General features: G+C 37.7%; 1 pseudogene; it reads right to left on the reverse strand.

Moving 5' to 3' along the window:
- Positions 1–8,113: 8,113 nt before the first annotated feature.
- Positions 8,114–9,799, reverse strand: LOC140594291 (phosphoglycerate kinase 1-like; annotated as a pseudogene).
- Positions 9,800–26,273: the final 16,474 nt, after the last annotated feature.

Here is a 26,273-nt window from a genome sequence, read left to right on the forward strand (position 1 = left end):
GAAAACAGCAGGTGAGCCAGAAAGACCAGACGCCTGGGTGTGCTCTGCCGCCACCTGCTGGCCTTCTTGGAAATTGCGCCCTGTTGCACAAAGCACCTTTTGTTTCTCCCCCTTGATATGCACTTGACTTGGAAGAAATTACATGAAGGCCATCTGGATGTTCGTCTCCGAATTAGCCTAGTTTAGGACCTTGGGACAATTCAGGTGCTTACTGGCAACGCCGGATCTCCAGATTAGGAGTGGGGTGTAGGATCCTGCAATCTTAGGCATCTTTCTTCTCCCATGAATTAAGCCTACTGTCTTCTTACTAACCATGGCCCTAGAGGAGTCATTTAGCTTCTCTGTGTCTCTCCTCTCATTTGGTAAGTGGGACAGGGATCGCTGCCATTCTGGAGAAGAGGTGAGAAGGGAAGATAGTGAGTCCACAGCATTTTGGAAATTTATAATGATACTTTCTTACATTTTTTTTTTCTAGCTCAGATCAACTTGGTGTAAATGTTTTGTAGTATGAGCCCTCTTGGCAAGCATTTATCCATCCATTCATTCTTCCAACAAATATTTAATGAGCACCTAGCAAGTGCCAGGCACTAACCTTAGATGTTGGGGATACATTGGTCTTTTTTTTTTTTTTTAATTTTTATTTATTTATGATAGTCACACACAGAGAGAGAGAGAGAGAGAGAGAGAGAGAGAGAGGCAGAGACAGAGGCAGAGGGAGAAGCAGGCTCCATGCACCGGGAGCCCGACGTGGGATTCGATCCCGGGTCTCCAGGATCGCGCCCTGGGCTAAAGGCAGGCGCCAAACTGCTGCGCCACCCAGGGATCCCGATACATTGGTCTTAACTGTCATGTTCAAAGCTTGGATGTTATGCTAAGGGATAGGGAAGCTGGGGAAGAATGTAAAATCTGAGACTCTTCACGACCAGTACTCCTTTCCAGCCAGAAGGAGAGGGAGAGAGAGAATATCAAGGAAATACATGAGAATCTCCTCATCTCTTGGTATATGAAAGTGCCTATTTAACCACATCCTCACATAAAATGGGTATTATGATTATCTTTCATTCTTTGCCTGTTTGCCTGGAAAACATATCTGAAAGTATAGAACAAATCCTTCTCTTCATGAACCTCACATCGTAGCAGGGAAAACAGGTAACTAGTAATTGGGATAATATATGATGAATATTCCAAACTAGGTGGGTGGTGTTTAATTTACTCTGGGTGGTCAGAGAAAGTGTCCTGGAATACATGGCAGTTAAGCTTCCATTTGAAGTGCCTGTAGGCATTAACTGGGTAAAGATGTAGGGGAAAGAGTGTTTCTAGCAGAGGGAAGCAGGTGCAAAGGCCAGGAGACAGGAGAGGAACTGGAAGAAATCCAGGCTCTGGAGTCCAATTACACCTTCTCGTGAATTATGACAAGTCTCTGCTCTGTGCCCTAACGTGGGTTCAGGGCCTCTGTAGTTACTGCCTTTGGTCTATGACCTTGTGTTTTCCGCTGAATAAATCAGTCAAAAGGAATTAGTGATTTATTTCAGCAATAACGCCAACCTCTTTATTTATTAAACTTCTTATTTTTTTTTTTACATTCACACAGAAGTTGTAACATTAGTACAGAGTCTCCCCTACCCTTAGTGATAACATCCTCCATAACCTGCACTGTACCTTCATAACCTATGAAGGTATGTTCTGTGTTATATGGAAGAGGTTTTGGTTCAAGAAAAATTCAGGTCTCTAGGGACACTAGAAACAACACAAGTGTTTCTTTTTCAATTTAAACGTTTTTATTCCAGAGCAGAGGTTGATAAACTATAGCTCGTAGACCTAATCTAGCTTTCTTCACGTTTGGCAAACAAAATCCTATTGGACCCTAGCCTTACTGATTCATTTGCCAGTCATTTATGGCTGCTTTTGTGCTACAGTGACAAACTGAGTACTTGTGACAAAATCTTACGCTCTTCAAAACTGAAAATATTGTCTAGCCCTTTACAGAAAAAGGTTCTTGACCCGTGGTTTAGAGAAAAATCTCTTCATCACTGTCCATCACAGTCCTGGCTCTCTAATCAAGCCAGCAACATGATATACTTGACTCTGTTCTAACTACAATTAACTGTTCTTTGCTCTGATCTTTCTTCAAATAGAACCTATCCTGCCATTGCCTTTGAAGAAACTTCCCCAGATGGCCTTGTGAGTTCTTTGCCTCTCTTAGTTATTGTGGCCCATGCCAGGCATACAAAACTAAGACATTTCTTGTGGTCATGTGGAATGGTGACTACCTCAGACTTTGAACTCTAACCAGTTTAACATTTCTCTTGATTTGAAAACAGGTTTTCTTTTAAAAGAGTATTTGGTCAGAAAATCTCTCTACTAACTCAGAGATTAATATTGTAATGGAGACTAACCAGGGAGCCAGAGCTGCTAAGGTAAAAAAATTGGCTGAAGGTCTGACAGCCATTCCTGCTGCAGTGCCACCGCCTACTTCTGGCCAGTCTGACAGGCTCCTTCAGGCTTCAGAGAATCCTGTGCGTTCACATTTCAGCAGAACCTGGACACTGGCCAGCCGGTGCCACTTGTTCTTGTTCTGCCTGAGATCTATTAACTACAGCATGTGCTCCTTCTTCCCTGTCCACTTCCATATTCTTGGCAATTACCCCCGTCCTGTTTATAAACCACTGTAATTCATCTACAAGCTTAGGAAATGTTTGAGAGTGGAAAGTATACTGACGAGAATTGAGTAAATGCAAGTCAAGACACACTGCACTCTATTAGCTGGGTGACTTCAAATAATTTGATTTACTTTTCTAGGCCTAAACATCACCACCCTGCATTTAATAGTCATTTAACAATAACGGTTATATCTTGGCTCCATTAATCAGCAGGAAATAGGCAAGTGTTTATTTTTCTTCCTTGCAATGATTCTTTAATACTGCATGACTAAATTTTAGAGAAAAGCAAAGAATAAGTAAATAAGGCCACTCTGCTAATTACCAACAGAGCTGGGATAAATATCCACTCCTCCCAGCTTTAAAATCCCTACTCCACCACCACCACCCCGATCCATCCAGTTTATCTGTAGCAACTGACCCTAAAACAACATGATCAGAGTTCTGATATCTGAGACTGCAGGAAGGCCCCAAGTGTAGCCCTGACTCAGTCTCACTGAGACAGCAGGGAGAGAGCAAGCAAACTGGGCTCTTTACCTCTGGATTAGGTCTTTGTAAACTGAACTCTGTGTCACAAAACAGTTATAATAATTAAACGAGTTGCAAGAATATCAAGTAATAGAAATGGGAAAGGAAAATAATACATCATTTTTAAGCATGAATGTAAGTAAGCCAGTGGCAGTCTATAATTTAATTGACTGGGACTTGGTTTTTCCACTACTGGGAATACATATTTTCATATTCTACATAACCATGGCTAAATGAGGACAAAAATTGTTCCTTGATTTATGACTCCAGGTCATTTGTAGATTCCTGTCTGATTTTCTCTAATGATTAATGCTTTTCACAAGGATGGGTTCCCAGAAAGACTGTTTTTTTATGAAGTCCTAGACCCAAAAAACTAGTTCACCATTTACCTTGGTTTAGAATTTTCATTTACATGTTGTTCTTAGTTTTCCATTTGTCCTGAATTTTAGTCTTACCCAATCTATAACTAAGAGAAATTGCATAGAGAAAATACTGTAGAAAGATTAAAAGAAAGGATGTTTTTTTAATATGATTTTTTTAAAAATCCATCGACCTGTTTTTGCAAGATTGTCAACTTATTGTGCAATGCTTTTCTGACTTCAGTATCCATGAGATTCTAATTCAGTAAGTCTGGGATTGGGCCCAGGAATTTGAGTTTTTAACAAGCATCCAGATGGCAGCAGGCAGATCATTGGACCACACTGTGGAATAACCTTTAATTGATTACTGTATCGTTAATATCCTACAGGGTGGCACGGTGCTAGGTACTTAGTAATAAATTAATTGAATGGATAATCAAAAGGGCTAAGGAGAAATGAAACAATGTGAGGTGTTCCTTTATTCACTCAGTGATTCATTTTTCAGCCCTCAATGAGTGGCTATCATGTACTGAACTTTATAGTATTGTTTGTGTGTGTGCATAGATACAATACATGTATGGACACTATAACTAGAAAAGGCACTTTATGCATACTCTATGCTTCCAAAGAGCATGAGATCTAGTGAAGGTTTTGAGAAACAAAAAATGTCATCTCAAGGTAATATTTAGGTGTTATTAAGGTGATGAGTGTGCAGAGAAGTTACAACAATAAAAATAGAAAAAAATAATGTCTTACCTTTTATATAACTGTTATATTAAATGAGCTATGTGAAAATAAGCTGGTAAGTTGTGAAAGGCCATATATATGGAAATAATAAGATTTATAAATCTCTACCCCCTTTATAGAGATGGCAAGGTCTCCCCATCCCCATTGAGTGTGTTGACCAGATGCCTCAGCTTATCTTCCTTACTCCGCAGGGTAGCGAATTAGATATCTCTGTCTGAATTTCCATCAAACGAAGTATATGTTGCCTGTTTCTGAGGCTTGAAATCTGCAGGACTGAGGCTCTGTGCTAATGATGTGCAACCTGAACTTTAAAATGTTTTACAAACTATAGTAGCTATTAAATAATTACTTGAACTTCTGGAAGTAATAAAAACCCCTGTCTTGAGATTCCTGAACAGAGTTTATCTCTTTACTAAGTATGTAAAATAATACTGTGGTAGGATAATCCTTAAAAATTGCTTCACTGTATCCTTGTTATTTGAGCACTATACATATATTTTTACCAATATTCAGAAAAGAGTGTATGAACTTTTTTCCTAGATTCCTGCAAGATCCAAACTTTACATGACAGTGGACTTCAATAATATTCATGAACTTGCATGAGGTTCATGGAAAGCAGCACATTGAAAATTCTGTGATGAATTACTAGGAGTTTTGGTTGACAAATACTTTCGTACATTTTTCCCTTTGAGATGTAGTATTATTTGGTTTGTGCGATATGTGATTCAAAATAATGAGAAGTGAAAGAAAAAAGGTGAATCCTCTATGTATTAATCAAGGGGTCATCTAGACTATATATCCAACATGACGTTTCCCACACAGTGTGTCTAGTTCTTCAATTGCTACTTGATTTCTTGGTGAGTGTGTCTTCATGTGAGAAAATACAAAAAGCAGAAAAAAAAACTATTTATCTTGGCAGCAAGTACCGTGAACTATGAATTCAGTGAGTCCTAAATATATAGAATCAGAATTGAATACAGCCAACCTAATGGTCTGTTTTGAGAAACATCAGTCCTTTTGTCCCTTATCCTATACGTAAGGCACACTAAATTATTCGGCGTCTCCAAATACTTTCCATGTAGAGTCTGTATTTTGAGACACTTGATGGCTAGGAGATTTTAGGAGCCTTTAACAGGAATATGATGTAAAAATAAAACAAATTCAAGTTAGGAAAATGTTGGGAGTCTGCTCAGAACACCATCAGCATCGCATCCTGTCCTGGCAGTCCGCGTGGAGCTGCAGCTGAGTCCACTGCATGGAAAAGCTCCTCAGTCCAGGCATGCTCCACTTCCAACTTAAACTAAATGTATTAGAACAATATAATGCCTCTAAAAGCAGATTGCACCTTACAGTCTTCGTTCTCAAGGAGTTTAAACATGTCTTAAGAAAGGGTGATGCCTCTTTGGGATTTATGATTATTACTCGTGGGCTTTATTGCTCATTCTGGTTTCCCACTGAACACCCGCATCACATCCACCGCTGAGCATCCAGAGGCAGGCTCGTCGCTTCAAGTTGCTTTGACAATCATTAATCCTAGAGTCTGACTCCATTGTTCTGCATGTATTACATAGAACTTCTATGGAACATCAAACATATTTATTGATAGGAGAAAATTGTGTCTTTATGAGCGTTTCTGTAATGAAACAGGATGAGGGATGTGGAAAGTCACTGGCAGTTTCAGTCCAAGAGGCTCTCTTCAGGAAGAGAAAAATGGAAATGTTTTTATGAACGTGAAATAAAACTCTAAAAATGATGAGATGCTCTTCTAATACCCACTATTCAATAATAGATAGTCATAGTGTCCTTTGTGAATGAAGAGGGCACTACAGATTCTTTCTGGTTGCCGCAAGTGTTAAGTGTTCACAGTTAGAAGCAATGAACATTACACACCTCTCCCCGTGTTTCCTCACAGCCTGGACAGTGACTACTCTCACAGATGTTAAGACCCTTTCTGTGGTTGTTAGAAGGATACTGATTACTGATTTAGGGAGAAGTTCTTAATCTCTTCCTGCATCCCGGTCCCTTCCCTTGACAGACATCAGTGCAAGTGAAACAGGGTCTTAAGTTTAATACCATTGACAAGATAACCCTCCCTCTCTGGAGCAGTGGCTCACCATAAGGCTATTACCTTGTTGGCCATGTACCATATCTCTTTGCTGCCTGCTAATGCTTTGCTCCTTTCTTTTCTTTTCTCTTTTAATTTGCATTTAGAAGAGCTAGCAACCTCACTTGGCAAAGCTAACTGCTGATGTAGCTAACGATAAAGCACTATGGCATCACTTGAATGTCAAAAATTAGAAGAAAATAAAGAGCTAACATGTATTACCGTATTACTTATTTTTCCAAAAGCCAGAGCCTACTTTAATTTTGCCAAAATTGTGTTGGAGAGTTACCTCAGTGTGGGCTAGGTCCTAGCATTTGAATTATATGGAAAGGTCAAATTAGAAAACTACAGGGGGTCCGAAGGAGTTGATTGAGAATAAAGACTGTCAATGCGAAATATAGGGACACTTGGAATACACCACAGCAAGAGAGGGCTTAATATTTTACTTTGCTTAGTTTAAAATCGGAAGAAATCAGTTTAGATAGACACAGCTTTTCTATAAAGGATGTTACGGAAGCCAAACCTCCCAATATACTAGGTAAGGATGAGTATGGTTATGTAAGTATCCTAATTATGTACCTGCCCAAAGTGAAAGATTAGGTTAGTTAATGGACAACAGAGTGATTTCACATAGTTCTTCCCTTTAAGGGACTTATAGTCTACTTCAATCCTTTTGTGTTCTGAAATATGTACATCCTTCTTTCTCTGCAGTAGGCCTTGCTAGTCTAAACATGTCTATGAATTCAGCAGCTTCTTCTCCCTAGAGGACTGGAGAATATGACACAGAGTAGGAATCTGAAATTCCAAAGATGACTTTATAGCTCCCAGACAAATGGAGCTTTCTACTAGAACTTTAAAATTAAGGAAAACCGGGATCCCTGGGTGGCGCAGCGGTTTGGTGCCTGCCTTTGGCCCAGGGCGCGATCCTGGAGACCCGGGATCGAGTCCCACGTTGGGCTCCCGGTGCATGGAGCCTGCTTCTCCCTCTGCCTGTGTCTCTGCCTCTCTCTCTCTGACTATCATAAATAAATAAATAAATAAAATTTTAAAAAAATAAAATAAAATAAAATTAAGGAAAACCATGCAAGGCTGATGATGCTAACTCTATTTGTTGAAAACAAGCTATCTCTTCTCCTCCCCATCCCCCCTTTCTCTATGTGTATGATTCAGGTAAGATTAGTGTCAAAATCAGTGAATGTCAACGTTGATGTAAAAATCTTTAAAACTAAGAATTATTTTAATTCACCCACCTTATATGCTCTCTATACTTCCTGCCTCCTTGAGGATTTTATCATTCATTTCCCTTCTATATCTTAAACATTAAGTTCTCAGAATGTTGCAACTTCAACATTTTCAAGTCTCTCTCATCTTATGGGAAATAACCCAAAATACCACCTTGGCCCTACATATCTTCACAGAAGTCCTCTTCTTTCCATTGTCAAGTATCTTAAAGAGTTGTTTTACTCAAAGTTTATACTTCTTTACCTTTTGTGCATTCATCTCAGTATAATATGGAATTTAGGCCCACCAATTTCACTCTTCCAACCATTGACCTCTATGTTGCTAAAGCCAAAACACACATTTTTCATCGTCCTTCTTGTTTTCTTTGTGATGTTTCGTTTCTGAAAATCTCTTAGCTTCCAGTACACTATACTTTCTTGCTTTTTTTCTACTGTTTCTTTTCCTCTGTTCTTTATTTTTTTCTCTGTTTCAGTGGATACTTTTATTGATTTAATAGATCACCAACTTTGTCTCCCTACCTGCCTACAATTGGAATTTCATCTTATTTCCATGCTGAGTAGTGAAACAATGACACAGCTGTAGTCAGAATAAGCTACTTCAAAAAGAGAAGCCAACACAGCTCATTTTCTTCTAGCAAGCAAAATATAAATATATGCACTCTAGAATGCACAATGGTTTAGTCACTAAGAAATTCAAATGGGATCCTGAAGAATGTAGGCAAATCCAGGGTGCAGTAAAGAGGAGCTGAGATGCTGTGCGCCTCTTTAAGGGTTCCTGGTACTGCATCTCTTGGCCACTAGCTGAATTTTGACATGAGGGAAGATTTTAGCTAATGCCAAGGAGAGATGCAGCAAGTGCTAGGTTGACTTAGGGGCTGTGCACAGGAACCAAAAGGCAGGAAAGTACTAAACACTGCTAAGAGCATCCACCCCAGGAAGGACTGGACCTTCCAAAAGCTCTAAACTCGCACCACCCCCAGTGCTCACATGGCTGACTTTATCCTCTGTGTTCCATTTGGCACAGCAAGTGGCAGTGTCTCCACCACCTATGATGGTGATGCAGCCCCTGGCGGTGGCTTTCACCACCTCATCCATGAGGGCTTTGGTTCCTCGGGCAAAAGCTTCCCATTCAAATATGCCCACAGGTCCATTCCCCATGGTCTGCTTAGCCTGAGCAACTGCCTCAGCATATTTCTTGCTGCTCTCAGGACCATGGTCCAAGCCCATCCAGCCAGCAGGTATGCCAGAGGCCACAGTGGCTTGGCCAGTGTTGGCATGCTCATCAAACTTTTCAGCAGTGACGAAGTCAACTGGCAAGGTAATTTTCACACCATTCTTCTCAGCTTTGGACATCAGGTCTTTGACGATCTTGGCTCCCTCTTCATCAAACAGAGGAGTCCCAATCTCCATGTTGTTGAGCACCTTCAGGAAGGTAAAAGCCATTCCACCACCAATAATCATCTCATTGACTTTGTCCAGCATATTACTGATCAGCTGGATCTTGTCTGCAACTTTAGCTCCACCCAGGATGGCCAGGATGGGTCGCTCTGGGCATTCCAAGGCCTATTTCAGCTCCTTCTTCATCAAGAAACCTCCGGCCTTCTGTGGCAGACTGACTCCCACCATGGAGCTGGGGGCTCAGTGAGCAGTGCCAAAAGCATCATTGACATAGACATCTCCTAGCTTGGAAAGTGAAGCTTGGAAGGCTTCTATTTTGACTGACTCAGCTTTAATCTTATTCCCAGAAGCATCTTTTCCCTTCCCTTCTTCCTCCACATGAAAGCAAAGGTTCTCCAGCAGGATGACAGACCCAGCAGCTGGGTCAGCACAAGCTTTCTCCACTTCTTGGCCCACACAGTCCTTTAAGAATAAAACATCCTTGCCCAGCACAGACTTAAGTTCTATAGCAGCTGGCCCCAAAGAATACTTGTCTGGCATGGGGACACCATCAGGCCGGCCCAGATGGCTCATAAGAACTGACTTGGCTCCATTGTCCAAGCAGAATTTGATACTTGGGATGGCAGCCTTGATTCTCTGGTTGGTTGTTATCTGGTTGTTCTTCATAGGAACATAGGCTCTTCATAGGTTGAAGTCCACTCTCATGACGACCCACTTGCCCTTCACGTCGAGCTTGTTCAGAGTCAGCCTGTTAGAAAGTGACATCCTGGCAATAGAAGGGCTGCGAGGCTGAGAGCTTAAACAGCGGAGAAGAAAGCAGCCTGCGTGTGCTCCAACCTCGTGCGGAATGCCGAGAGCTCCTCTGTTCTTTATTTTTTTTTTTTTAACATTTTATTTTTTTATTTTTTTTTTAATTTTTATTTATTTATGATAGTCACAGAGAGAGAGAGAGAGGCAGAGACACAGGCAGAGAGAGAAGCAGGCTCCATGCACCGGGAGCCCGACGTGGGACTCGATCCCGCGTCTCCAGGATCGCGCCCTGGGCCAAAGGCAGGCGCCAAACCACTGCGCCACCCAGGGATCCCTCCTCTGTTCTTTAAATGTCAGTGTTTTCCCAGGTCTTCTCCAAGCCTGTTAACTTTTTTTTTTCTTTTTTTTTTCTCCATTCTCCTTGGGTGATTCTATTTATATTCATGGCTTCAAGCATAACCTGGAAAGCTATGATATCCAAATATGTATTTTACGTTCTATCTGGATAATAAACCCATAAGATCCTATGTTATCAATCATTCAGAAAAAAATAAGATATTCGTGGACATTTTAGTTGACTTTTATGGTGTTTAGGAGTTAAGATAGTAGTGATAAGCACAATGATAGTATTGAGAGAGGACTCGTTTTAAGTCTTGAGTCAGTCATGACCTTGAGTAAATTGCTTTAATTATAAGCCTTGTATATACTTCATTTGTTTGTTTTTTTAATTTTTATTTATTTATGATAGTCACAGAGAGAGAGAGAGAGGCAGAGACATAGGCAGAGGGAGAAGCAGGCTCCATGCACTGGGAGCCTGATGTGGGATTCGATCCCGGGTCTCCAGGATCGCGCCCTGGGCCAAATGCAGGCACCAAACCACTGTGCCACCCAGGGATCCCTATATACTTCATTTGTAGAATGAAGTACGCACTTCATAAGATTTCCATGAGGATGAAGTGAGATCATAATTGTGAAGAGCCTGGCACATAGATAGTTCACAGTAAGTAGTAGCCCTTATTGTAATAAAATGATCTCTTGAACAAGTTTCACTTCTAATTGTAGAAAGCCAAAGTAGCACTCTGAGCCCAATCAGGAGACAAAAACAAAACAAAACAAACAAACAAAAAAAAACATGTAGTAGGTTAAAGCAGAACAGTTTAATACAAAGAATTACTGACTCTGACAAACATAACTATAAGATATAAAGAAATTCTGTGTGGTAAAGCAGAGAAAGAGTACCTAAGAAAGGGTAAACTTGAAAAGGGTATTAACAGATACAGAGATAATCCATAAATCACAACACTGTAAAAATGTGTTCAAATACTGGAGAAAATGTAGTTTGGCTCCTAGAGAGCAGAGCTGACCACTGGAATGGCCAGGCCAGAACTGCTGTGCAAACAACAGCCACCTCCAGAGGTATAGACAAAGATAAGAAAATGACATGTGACAAGAAAATGGTTGCTGGATCTGCAGTGGGAATCCAGGTGCCAGTAGGGGTGAAAGGTTGTTAGAACTTACTCTTTGAAGGACTGACTTGGTGTGTGACCTTCTGGACACAAGTAGCTTTATGCAGGCTGTACTAGGCTTGTCAGAGGAGTCCAGGCTGTCTGTAGAAATATCATTGCCAGGATGAGGCTGAAAGGTCAAAGGACCTTCATCCTAGGCTTGTGACTGCTAAGTAGTAGTTCCTTACCAGATGTCCTTATACCCACACTGCCTATCCTCCTGGATAGTGCTGTGAATTGGAGGAAGTCTCTACCTCCTGCAAAATCTCCCCTGCTGCCCTCTACTGAGAAACTTAACAGTGTGCATTTAAAAAGAGAAATGCTTAAGCCAATTCTGTTGTTTACCATATTGGAGGTACATTTGGAAATGAAAGGCAATGAATTGATAACTGACACAACAGATAGGCTTAACAAATACAGAGATAATCTAGAAATCACAACACCATAAAAATGTGTTCAAATACTGTGTTTTGCTCTATAGTTCTTTCAGTTCCAAGCTTTTTGATATGAAAAATTGGTGTATATATGTATAACTTTCGTTCATGATTTAAATATGAATACCCATTAGCATCATGATAGCTATGCATGTGCTAGAAGATAATTTAATGAATTACAATATAGCACATCGAAGAGTTGCTATGGTCTATTGAATCAAAAATCCAGTTCTTGAAAACTGCCTAAACATAATTTACCTATCCAATGTCAGTTTAAAATTTGCATAATAAGCCACAGTGAGTTTTAAAAATCTCATACAAATAGTGATCCATTTAATATGTTCCACAAAGAAATATATTTTAAACATCTTTTATACATATATACATATTTTAAACAGTCTTTTATATATCTTTTATATATTCTAAGAGAGGGCTCATTTTCCCCCCATTACCTAAAAATGTTTCTCAGAAAAAATAATATAAAAAATTACTATGTTGATCATAATTCCAGGAGAAAACTAAGAATCCTTGAAAATATAAGCTTAATTGAACTGGTAAGAATTGCTGTTACAGCAAAGTGGCATGGCATTAGAATAACTCCCATCAGTTATCAGGTTATCTTTAATTCACAATTTACAACTAACCATTTTGTAACCTCAAGAGCTGTTCCTTTTCTCTAATTTATCTCTAATCATAATTTTTATTCACAATTGACCATTTATTATACCTCAGTGATGAGTACTTTTTATTTTTTTATCACACTTCATTTTTATATTTAAATTACGTTAGCTAACGTATAGTACATTATTAGTTTCAGCTGTAGTTTTCAATAATTCATCAGTTGCATATGACATTTCTTAATACAGCAACAAGGTCTTATTTTCATCATTGCATCGATGGAGAAAGAGGAGAAATGTTGCATTACCTGTTCAAGAGAATCACTTCAGAAGCAGAAGGGCTGGGATTTGAAGATTTTTTTGTTTGTCTCAAAAGCTCCTACTGATTTTAGGCATGTTTCTAACTCTAGGTCAAAGTGGAGACTTATATTTTATAATCAGAGGTGTTAGAATTGATGGCACTGCTTCTCAGACTTTCATGTACACATCGATTGCCTGAGGACTTTCATCAAATACAAGCTCTAATTTAGTAGGCCTGGAGTGAGACTTGAGATTCCAAAAAGCTCGTATTTGGTGCCTATGTTACTAGTTCATAAACCATACTTGGCATAGAAAAGGTAAACGGCAATGGGATTGGAACAGACCAAGATATTAGTGACATCTGGATAATCTGAAGATTTCAGTTCCTTGGCATTTATCTGAAGGACCTGAAAACTTATGCTCACACAAAAACCTGCACATAGATGTTTATAGCAGCTTTTGTTCATAGTTGCCAAGACTTGGAAGGAACCAAGAAGTTTTGCAATACGTGTATGTGATAAATACAAACAAATATTATTGAGCACTAAAATAAAAATGAGCCATCAAGCCATAGAAATACATGGAGGAAACTTCAATGCAAATTACTAAGTGAAAGAAGCCAAAGTGAGAAGGTCACATACTATATATAACTTTAACTATATGATGTTCCAGAAAAGAAAAAGAAACTGTGTTAACGATAAAAAGATGAATAGTTGAAGGGAATTTAGGGAGAAGATGAATCATTTTCCTTTGTTTGTGTTAGGGCACTGAAAATATGCTATGATATTATAATAGTGAATAGATGTTATTGTAAATTTGTCCAAACCCATAGAATGTAAATATCGAGTGGACCATAATATAATCTATGGACATTGGGTGATTACGATGTGTCACTGTAGGTTTATCCTTGGCAAAAACTGATAAAAATAATAATTTATATTTATAGTATAAGTATGTAAATAAAAATAAATATATTTTATATCCATATTAATTTAATAACAATTATTATTTTTAAAAATACCTCTTGGTGAATGACTTTGATGATGGGAGAGAAGCTATGCCTGTGTAGAGCATGATGTATATGGAAATCTCAATACTTACCTCTTGATTCTGTTGTGAGCCTAAGACTACTCTAAAACAAAGTCTAAAAGTCAAATAAGAAAAAATGTTGACATGGGCAGCGCAGGTGGCTCAGCGGTTTAGCACCGCCTTCGGCCCAGGGTGTGATCCTGGAGACCCAGGATCGAGTCCCACATCAGGCTCCCTGCATGGAGCCTGCTTCTCCCTCTGCCTGTGTCTCTGCCTCTCTCTCTCTGTCAATTGTGAGTAAATAAATAAAATCTTTTAAAAACATTTTTTTAAAATTCAGCATCAGTCAATAAATATGCACATGTTATCACATAAGGAATATATGAATGTGTCAGTGAATGTACAGTTAATACACGTGTATGTGCATATGTGCATGTATTTTGAAATGTTGATTAAGATACAATGAATAATTAACTATATAGCAAAGTCTATAATGTGTCTGTGTTTCTATATATGCTGATTAGAAGAGATCAAATATTATATACATTGGATTTCTGTTAAATTTTTAAACAATAATATTTCCATTTAAAGGTAATTTTATTGACATACACAAAAAATATATAGTGTTAACAGTTGTCAAGTAACTACAAATCAAAACAATTAGATACCATTTATTTTTCCTATAAAATTTTCAAAAATTATAATGATCAATATAAAGACTCAGTTCATGAGTCTGGTATACCAGATATTTATACTAACCAGTTTTATGTGGAAAAAATGCTTGCAGAAGCATTTTGGTGTTAGTGATAATTTGGAAACAACCTAAATATTCAACAATAGAAATTATGGCATATCTAGCCATTTAAAAAACTACATTGTTAGAACACTTAAAGACAAAAATGCTCACAATATGAACTCAAATGAAAAGACACAAAATAAAAAGTACAGGGCAGCCTGGGTGGTATAGCGGTTTAGCTCCTCCTTCAGCCCGGGGTGTGATCCTCAAGACCTGGGATCAAGTCCCACGTCGGACTCCCTGCAAGGAGCCTACTTCTCCCTCTGCCTGTGTGTGTGTGTGTGTGTGTGTGTGTGTGATGAATAAATAAATAAAATCTTTGTAAAAAATAAAAATAAAGCAATAGAACTCTAATTCTGAACACACATGTTCAGTCAATATCCACCAAGTGCCTACCTTTTTTTTTTGTTTTAGTAAGCACTGTGTAGGTATTTGGATATATTAGTGAGCAGAATAGAGGCTCCTGATCCATATACATCTTATGGTTTAGCAGCAAAAAGACAAGAAACAAAAGGATTGAAACTTTTATTTATTTTTTTTAAGATTTTATTTATTTATTCATGATAGACATAGAGAGAGAGAGAGAGAGGCAGAGACACAGGCAGAGGGAGAAGCAGGCTCCATGCCAGGAGCCTGACGTGGGACTTGATACCAGGACCCCAGGATCACGCCCTGGGCCAAAGGCAGGCGCCAAACCGCTGAGCCACCCAGGGATCCCCAGGATTGAAACTTTTAATAGTAAAATATTGATAGTAAGATTATAGGTGAGCTGTATTTTATTTCTTCCATTCCCCCTTTTCTAATCACCTACATGGAGAGTGAGTTACTTTTACTGGAACAAAAATGCAAATATTTAAAAATGCAAAGAATCTATCAGAAAAATTATTATACTACTTAAAATGTTGCTTAACTAGTACTTTAGTACTAGTTAGTACTTGTGCTAACTAATCCTTAGTCCTTTTCGACTATTCAACCATTCCCTCAGGACTCTAACTTTAGACAATACTCATATCCTTTTTTAAAACTTTTTCTTCTCTATTCCAAAGAAGCATACTGGTCTCTCTAATTTGTTCTTTAAAAAATCAATGAAAATGTAATTAGTTGCAATTAATATATAAATATGAATCTTTGGTCCTGGAATTGGTTTGCCTGACCCAATTTAGCTCTGTAATTCTACGTGATTATCCATCCATTTAGAGTAGTGCCTTGATAGTGCACATCTCGTTTGAATTCTCCTTGTAACATAACTCAATACTAATTTACCTACGACTATATGACCTGTGATTTTGTCATTTAACCAAATCACTTTTACATTTGCATCTGATATTTTTTAAAATATCATGGTTAATGGCTGCATAATGTTATAGTTGTTCAAGTACTAAGTAGGTAATTATTCTCATTTGCACCATGACTATTATTATATTGAAATAAGCTACATTATAAAGCCTATTGATGGATTCCTAACCTACCTTTACCGGGCTTGTCAGATTGTCAGATTTTAGCACATCATCCCTTGACATCTCTACGTCAGTGGTCCCAAGCACAAATGTATATACAAAGACTAGCCCACCAACATGAATGAATGGAGAGGGTTGGGAACAAGGGGAACAAGGTCTTTGGAGAACATGGGCCTTTAGTACAAGGGACAGCCGGTATTCAGCTTCAGCTAATTTTGCCAATCAAGAGTATTAGCCTAAATTTTCTGATTTTTTGAAATGAATTAGAAAACTACTTTTATTATTTTATTTATTTTATTTTTTATTTTTATTTTTTATGGGAGTTCAGTTTGCCAACATATAGCATAACACCCAGTGCTCATCCCACCAAGTGCCCCCCTCAGTGCCCATCACCCAGTCACCCTAACCCCCCGGCCACCTCCCCTTTCATTACCCTTCGTTCGTTTCCCAGAGTTGGTGTCTCTCATGTTTTGTCACCTTCACTGATATTTTCACTCATTTTCTCTCCTTTCCCTTTATTCCCTTTCACTAATTTTTATATTCCCCAAATGAATGAGACCATATAAGGATTGTTCTTTTCCAATTGACTTATTTCACTCAGCATAATACCAGAAAACTACTTTTAAATGTAAAATTTCCCAATTACATAAAACACCAACCAAACACAACAGTCTAGCCAACTGGATTTGGTTTTCAAATTAGAAGAGTTCAAATTTATGAAACTTGTACATTGTCACTTGTTATAACCATCCTGAGATAGACTTTTTTGTTTCTGTTTCTGATTTTTGTTTTTTAAATATAGCATAGGGAAAAACTTTAAAGAAAGACATACAATTTCCTTATAAGTATATAGAAACACCCTCACCCTGAATTGTCAGATTGTCAGATTTATTGATGTTAAATTAGATGATTCTATTTAAAGTTTATTATTTTAAGTGCATCTTGCTTTTTTAAATTGTTAGGCTTTTTAAACTTTCATTTGATAATAAATCAACATAGGTTCATAAATGCCATGGATAATCATGACAAGAATATACGGAAATTAAGTGTATGTGTACAAATCACACGTCCAGTCTCTTGCTCCTTAAGCATTGTTTACTCTTAGATCTATAATCTAATTTTTTAAAGAAAATGCAATGTATAATAAATCTTGAGTTTCGAATACTATGTGCAATCACGATGCTCTAGCATCTCAAAAGTAGACAGGGAAAATAAAGAATCAGAACAAAGGGAAACTATTTGTTTCCAAATCAAGAACAAACAATAAACCATGTCTTAGTGGCTATAAACTCAAGGCATCAAGCCATAGAACAGGGTAATTTTTACGAAATATAGAATAATCTACCATGCATCAAGCAAACTGTATTGAATCTAATAAATCTAAAACTCTTAATAAAGTGCTTGGCAGGAAATCATCGAGCAGATCCAGTGTTCTGAGCTCATGTGCCACAGCTGTCACCAGAGGACCGGGGTGAAATTCTGAGTAGCTACAAAGGCAAAAACACAGAAAGTAGAGGAAAATTTCATGTCATTAACACTGTGAAGCAGTGTTTGCTCAGCTCAACAGCCTCAATGATTACATTTTGTTTTTCTGCATATCTACATTCTATTCACGTAATACCCATATGGTTCAAGTGGTGTCCCTATTATTAGTCTTCTGACAGGAATGTCCCTTGCAAAAGACCATTGTTTGCTTTATGGGGAAAAGAGATATTTAGAGAGACGTTTGTCTTGAGGATCCACCCAGCTTTAAGAAAGGGTAATGCCCATGACTGGACAACTTTAATTCAAAAACATTAGTACTATATTTTAGGTAAATGTTTAAGGAAGAGGAAGTATTACTAAACTCAGATTGCATTCTCCAGATGCTATAAAATGGCATGTGTTACCAATTTTTGAAAATACATATAAATTATTATTTTAATAGAACAACAATAGTAGTAACTAATTGTTGGTAAGCAATATGCCAAGAAATATATTGTGTATCTCACATGACTTGATTAATTTATCCTCTGTCACTCTGTGAGGTAGCTACTATTGTTACATCTATTTTCAGATATGGAAATAGAGTAAGTGGCAGAGCTGGGATTTCAATCTGATCAGTTTGATTCAGGAGGTAGTTTTACCTCTTTGAGTGTCATTATGGTGAGATATTTGCCTGGTAGGCAGTCAAGTATGATTCTAACCCCATACTTAGTCCAAGTCTTCAAAATGGAAAGTCTATTCATTTTGCCAACCTGCCTTTGATTCAAATGAGGAATCTGCAGGATGCAGCTGATCACTACAAACCCCGAGAACTCCCTCATTCACTTCAAGACTGGCAGGGTTTATATACCCTTATTTAATCAAATTGTAACTGAACCGAGTGAGAGTTTGTCCCCTCAATGCACAGAGAGCCAATAAAAACTGACACTGAGCTTTTGCAGTGAAGAAAGATAAGCTGTTAATGGTGTGGTCTCACCCATGAGAACAGTACCTAATGCTCAAAAGTCCTGTACCCCCTCATGGTTTGCAAGTGAGGATTTTTAAGGTCAAAATTTGGAGCAGGGGGCTCCTGAGAAGGTGGACGCTGTTGATTGGAGGCCCATGATGTCATGCTAGCAGATGCTCCGATGCCATTTCATTAAGTCCCACAGCGGTCTTCTCCGTCTCAAGAGATTTGGAATCTGAAAGACATCTCGATTCCTTATGTTAAAAATTTCACTAAGTACATCTGGTGATCATATCTATTTGTAAGCTAGTGGGGTTGCATTCTTACAGGTTTCTTGGCTAGTTCAGTTATGCCTGGGGATGATATGAGCTCTATTGATCATTCTTTCATCTGAACTGATACGATGGAGGCCAGCTTCAAATATGATTGGATTACTTGTGATTTGTTTAATTTATGCTGTAAATCTAAAATCATATTGCTAATTCTTCTTTTTAAAAAAATATTTATTTATTTGTTTGAAAGAGGGAGAGAGTGAAAGAGAGAAAGTGGAAGAGAAGGGAAGAGGGGGAGGGAGAGAGAGCCTGACAAGAGGCTCGGTCTCACGACCTGGAGACCATGACCCTGAGATCATGACCTGAGCCAAAACCAAGAGTCGAGTGCTTAACCAACTGCAGCACCCAGGTGCCCCATATTGCTACTCTTCTAATGTTTGCTTTAGTAGGGAGGGATTTTTTTTTTTCTTAACTTACTGGATGCTTTTGGCTGGTCTACTAATTAAATTGGTTAACATCTAATTTTGTACTTATGAGAGCCCCACAAAGACATGAAAAGCTTCAAGACAGGCAATTGAGGCTTAATATGCCATTCTGAGTTAAGGAGTTAGGGGTAGGGATCTGGGGCTTCAAAAGGAAGGAACACAATTAACAGAAAGATGATAAGAGCAAATAATTGGAAAACAAATGTTTGTCATGACCTGCAGAGACAGTGGGACACAGAGGAAACTGAACAAACGTATCTTGCTGAGTTCCCCTTAGCTTGGCACACCTAGCCTGTACTTTTTGTAGATATTTCTGGTGGTACCTCTCTTCCAGGACCAGACCTCCTCTGAATTCTCAGAGACAAATAAGGGGGAGGGGAAAGTTTTTGAATCCGTTGGATCTTGATTGCCTTCAGCTCAAAACAGTCCACATGACAAAGTGACACATTTTGTGGCAGCCTATTCTGATTCCCTTTAATTTCAAAGGGATTTAATATGCATAAGTGAATAAACCATTACGTTCAGTCTGTATAAAGGGTGTTATCAGTCATCTGCTTTGCATTGGGGAAGTTTTCCTCTGAGGGTAAATTCCTCTGAATTATGCTGCCCTATGAAAGGCAGCTATGCTTAGCACAACATCACTAGTGCTGCACTCTGCTGCACTATGATATGGCAGAAACACATCCTTTATAGCAGTGCCGAGGAATCAGATCTCCCCACCAAAATGAGCTTTCCAGATAGTTCTGTGTGCCTTAAACATTGAAGAACAGCATTCAAAAGATTTTATTTTAATTTTAATTTTTTTGAAGATTTTATGTACTTATTTGAGAGAGAGCAAGAATGTGTGCGTGAGTGGGGGAGGGGTAGAGAGAGAGGGAAAGAGTGAATCTTAAGCAGACTCAGAGCTGAGAGCAGAGCCTGATTTGGGGCTAATCTCAAGACTCTGAGATTATAACTAAGCTGAAACCACGAGTTGGATGCTAAACCTACTGAGCCACCCTGATCAGAAACTCTTTCGCTTAACATACAAGTTCATAGCTTTTTTTTTTTTCTAAAATTGCCAGATATTATCAGGAGCATAGCCTCCCAAATAATGGAGGAACTTCATCCTAGCCTCATGATGTACCAATTTAGTAATGGAGAATATAGAAGCAGGCAGGGATAGAGGGAGGAAATAATTGAAAGCTATTTGGGCAGCCCTGGTGGCACAGCGGTTTAGCACCGCCTGCAGCCCAGGTCGTGATCCTGGAGACCCCAGATCGAGTCCTGAGTCGGGCTTCCTGCATAGAGCCTGCTTCTCCCTCTGCCTGTGTCTCTGCCTCTCTCTCTCTCTCTCTCTGAATGAATAAATAAATCTTAAAAAAAAAAGTAAAAAATTGAAAGCTATTTGTAGTTTTAAAAAATTCCCAGATTTCACTCTATCATACAATAAGCTTTAAAGAAATTGCTGTTGTATTGAGACCAAACCTATTATAATGAGACAGGTCCAGATAATGATAATGTGCTGTGATTTTAAAATGAAATTCAGGACATAGCTCCAGGGTCTGTTTTTAATGACACCTCCATTGATAAAGGATGTAAAATTTTCCAAGTCTGTTAGCTAGTCATTCAGTAGTAAATTTGACCAAGTGTAATGGCACCCACATTTTCTTATTAGAGTGCTTATGGTTATCTACGTAGCAAATGGCAAATTGGAGATTTATATGCCATTTAAACTAGGTTACATCTAGGAAAATTCATTCTGGGTCATTATGGGAAGACTGCTCTTAAAACAGTCTAGTGGAACAGTTTTAGATGGTTTTGTGTAGTACCAAGAGTCATTAATATAACAAGAGATTCCTTTTTAGCAGAAGAGTTATTTGAATAGACAGCTGGGCATTGTAGTGCAAAACAGGCATCAGCTTAGTTTTGCACTTTGGCCTTATAACATAAAACCGTGTCATTACGACAAGCCCTATTATGGCAGGAAATCTGTCTAATGTAGCTCATTCTTGCTCTTAGTCCAGGGAGGTTTAATTACCAGAAGAATTAATCTCACCAATAATGGGGGATCCCTGCGTGGCCCAGCAGTTTGGCGCCTGCCTTTGACCCAGGGCGCGATCCTGGGGACCCGGGATCGAGTCCCATGTCGGGCCCCCTGCATGGAGCCTGCTTCTCCCTCTGCCTGTGTCTCTGCCTCTGTGTGTGTGTGTGTGTGTGTGTGTGACTATCATGAATGAATAAATAAAATCTTTTTTAAAAAATCTCACCAATAATAATAAGTAATATTTGTAAGGACTTTGAAGTTTACAAGGATTTTCACATATAGTTCCTGCCCTTGTATCATTGCCCATACTTCCTAACTGTTCTTCCTGACACCAGTTTCAACTCCTTCCAGTACATTCTCTGTATTTATGATCAAAACACAAATTTCATCACATTATTTTCCTGATTATACATTTACAGCATTTTCCTTATTGCCTACATGGTAAAGTCTAGGTCATTAGCAAATCATACAGTGTAGTAATATTGCTTGTGTGGAATCAGATTTTCCGTAACACACGCACACACACAAACACACACAAATATACCAAAATGTATTAAAAAGGTAGTGACAACATAGAGAGGAGTAGATGCTGCAGATCTTTGCTAGTCTTGTTTCCTAACATTTTCCATTGTAAAGAGTTCACAGCTTCCGGTGGCATAGATAATACAGGTCAGGGACCAGATAGATTTCAGACAAAATTTTAATAGCTCATATATATTAAACATTTTATACAACATGGCATAGTACTTAATACATAATAACCGCTCAACAATAATTTTCTAAACTTTATTTCAATGTGGCAAGTACTGCAGTATAATACATCCTCTACTATGGAATTTCCACAGACTGAGGATGTTGTTATGGTAAGGTTCCAGTGTATAAATTATGTGAAAATACTGGGCAAAAGGGAAGGAAATATTTTGCCAGCTGATAATATAATGTTGCAAAACTTCTATTCAAGGAGATTTTTAAAAATCTGAGTTTACTATTGTATATTTCACAGTTGAAAATAAGCTCTGGCCCATGAGATTTTACCTACACATTGGGGACAACATCTTGTTAAAACAAGATTGTGAAGTTTATAAGAAAGTAGTAAAGTCTGCCTTTCGATATAGACTTACATTTTTGTTCTTCCTGTTTCTTTTGGAATCTGCATTTTTCTGTGAATGATGAGTATTTCTTGGTCACCAAATCCTCTCTTAGTCTACATTCATTTGGTAGTACACTGGAAAGCTGAAGAAAAGTGATTAAAGACCAGGAATGTCAATGTTTTTGGCATGGAAATGGATCATATTTGACTTTTTCAAATATATGCTCTTGAAAATTGGCCATTCGTATGTACAGACGTTTAAATTTCTAAATATAATAAGCTGTGTAAAAGGAGATATGATTTGAGGAAATGAGTATAGTAATGGTCATTACGGGAAGCACCAGTGCAAAATTACCAGTTCAAGAACACTTTATGGAACATAATGAATTGTCATAGTTGTTTTTAGAGTTAGAAAGATTCTTTGACTAAATGTTAGAACATCTTTGTTTAACAGCATTCATTCTAAGAAAGACATACAAATACACTGATATAGTGTCACTGATCTCTCTTATTTACAAATCATTTAAATTACAAAGAACAAACATTCCCTTCAAAAAATCTGAATATACCCTTCCTTAGCTTGAACTTTAATTGAACTTGATAAAAGTAATTTGATTTTCAGGGTTGTTCCTATCATATCTTAATGAATTAAAGAAATATAGCAAAGATTCCTTGTGTGTATGTTTTTTGTAATAATGAAAAAAATCACAGTTACACATTACCTATAAAGAAAAAGAAGGAATATGATGTAGGTTGAATTGACTTATATACTACATCATTTAATTCCTACAAGTCTTTTGTTTTGTTTTATTTAAAAATTTTTTAAAATTCCTACAACAGTCTTTTGAAAGAGGAATTACAATCTTCACTTTAGATGTAAAGTACCAGTGCAATACTATCTTATATAGAATAAAGTTACAGTTGTTTATAATGAATTGAAGATTATTGTTTCACTGTGTTTAACATTTTCTGGATGATGCTGTTTTTAAAGAAAAGTAGTGTAAATGTAAAAATTCAATGTATTGGTGGGATCAATAATTGTGATCACATTCAACATTTATAAATTCATTTTCTCTCTAAATTGAAAAGAACTGGAATTTTTTTTAAAGAGTGATTTATTGGGCAGCCCGGGTGGCTCAGCGGTTTAGCGCCGCCTTCAGCCCAGGTCGTGATCCTGGAGACCCGGGATCAAGTCCCACGTAGGGCGCCCTGCATGGAGCCTGCTTCTCCCTCTGCCTGTGTCTCTGCCTCTCTCTCTCTCAATCCTCTCTGTGTGTTCTCATGAATAAATAAATAAAATCTTTTAAAAAAAGAGCTACTTATTGATTTATTTATTCATGATGGACATAGAGAGAGAGAGAGAGAGGCAGAGACACAGGCAGAGGGAGAAGCAGGCTCCATGCCGGAAGCCCGACGGGGGACTCGATCCCGGGACTCCAGGATCACACCCTGGGCCAAAAGCAGGCGCTAAACCGCTGAGCCACCCAGGGATCCCCAAAAGGACTGCAATTAAAGAAGAGACCAGAATTATTTATATCATTAACTTTATTTTTTCAGTGTTCAGAATAAAAGTCAATATCAACATGTGTAATAACAACAGTCTTTTCCAAAAAGTCTATCTCTCACAATTATTTTTAATAAACGCAAAGATAATAGGAAAGAAGTGTTATCTAGTTATCTAATTATAGATATCTATGTTATCTAGTTTTGTGAAAACACATAATACTGAGAATGTCAGAATTTTTTGTTTAGGAACATGATCTCTTTAAGAGTGTGATGAAAATAATAGATCATCTTCTCAGAAGAAGAACTACATATGCATACACACTAATCCTCCAATCCTCAAATCAATTAAAATCCCTTTTATGTATGCAGTAGTATGAAATATAGAACCCACAGATTTATGATGACCCAAGATCCTACAATTATTTACTCCCTGCAATCTTCATGCTTACCCCCAAGGATTTCAAACCCCAATTACCCTCCACTGTTTGTTTTCCCTAGCATTTTCACCATCTGACGACACATGATGTAATTTACTCATGCATTGAGTGTCCATTGCCTGTTCCACTTTCCAGAATGCAGCTTCCACCAGGGCAATGACCTTTGTCTATTATGGTCAACAGTTCACCTAGAACAGTTTCTGACACAAAACAGTCCCTCATTATTTCCTGAACCAATAAATAGATTTATAGTGACTGTATATGTCGTATTAAGAATATAAGCCTCAAATTTGAATTCAAGAACCTTTTATTGAATTGTTGATCTGCATATCCCTAACTTCATCCTTTTAAAAGTAATAGACCATGCATGTTGTTGTAGTGTTTTTAGGATGAAATAACAAATATATAATCTTATAATAACCATCTATCACTTATATGACTGCACAGATTGTTCCCTGAATTAGCCATAGAATGTGGAGGCCAAAGCCACCACTTCTTATAGGATTATCAAATGTCCATATTAAGTGTCAGTTTTGATTGAAAGTTTCTTTAAGGGTAAGTTGATAGTTTACAATGTCTTAATGACCAGAAAAATTTTATCAAAAATAATGGTAATTCAAATATTATTATAGCAAGTAAATTATTAAATTCGGAATTACACCCATACTGACACCCCCCCACACACACACAATTAGACATTTTTCCCCAGTGTATTTACCTCGGATGATATCTGAGGTACCTCAGATGATGTTTCTTTGATTTGTTGATTGGTTTTCATTATTTTATTTTGTTTTCCAGCATTGTGTCCTTACTCTCATATTTTTGGGCCATTCTTCAAATAGAATATCCAGGTTTCATTACCAATGGTAAGATGAAACCATGAACTTAAAAAGTCACCTTAATAACCAAATGTATCATAAAATGTACAAGTAGAAAAAAAGTCTATGGCATCGCTAGCCAATATATCTTTATCACAGCTACTACTGAGAAGACAGACTGATAAAATGTGGGAAGATAATTTAGATTTTGTGAGGAAGGAAAACATGTTCTTACACTTAGGGACTATTCATTACATTTTAGTACAAAGGAAATTTTTTATATAGCTGAGTTATCAGCCAGTGAATGAAAACAGAAGGATGAACAGTTCTATATAATTGTTGTAGAATACTCGCCAAGTCTTGTGAGATTCAGCCTGAGGATAAGTGGGGAAGAAAGAATAAAGGGAGCTCATCAAACAGTTGATACTCTTTGTAGGGAGGGCCTCTTGGTTGTTGGATAGGAGGAAGCAGGCAGATGTCAAAACTATGTTCATAGCTCCTTCCTCTACAATGACACAGGTTCTGTTAGATACTTCTCACACTGAAATAAACGACTCTGTTCACACACCCGTGTGCAAGATTAGAATATTTATTCTCCGTGATATGACTACTCCTTAAAACCCAGGCCGTCTGGCAAACTATGCGTGAATGAATGGATGAATGAATGAGATCTATGAGTCACCTGCCACAGAGAATGAGAGTTTATTGTGTTTGTCTAGATAAAGAACATACTGGGGTGTAAGTTTTGTTGTTGTTGTTGTTCTTTTACCTAAACTTGTCAATTATACTCCTTCTTACCATTATTCAGTTTTATCCTAAATTTCATTATTATCTTCTTAAATAATTTGTGCTATAAACCAGCAAGTCCCCTTGTTCCTGTGTTTTCTCGTACTGCTGTGATACCATTTTTTTTTGTTGGATTAGTCTGTATGTCACACACATAAGAACACAGCAATTGAGATATTAACAATGTTAAACAATTTTATTAATAGAATATATCTCTCCATTTCTTCAGGTCTTCTTTAATATCCCTTCATTGGGTTTCACAATTTGCTACATAAAATCTGTAAATATTCTGCACTTAACAACTATATATTTTGTAGCATTTTCTTTCTTGTGAATGGTAGCATATATTTGGCTATATTTTCTAACTTATTGCTATGTAGAGAAATGTGCTGATTTTACAGAAGGTCTGAAATGCTGATAATAATAACTGGAACTTCAGAAATATGGATTAAAACAGAGAAAAACAAAGAGAAAAATAGTAAACTAGATAATGAATTTGA

The sequence above is a fragment of the Vulpes vulpes genome, chromosome 10 (genome assembly GCF_048418805.1).
Source record: "Vulpes vulpes isolate BD-2025 chromosome 10, VulVul3, whole genome shotgun sequence".
Lineage (NCBI taxonomy): Eukaryota > Metazoa > Chordata > Mammalia > Carnivora > Canidae > Vulpes > Vulpes vulpes.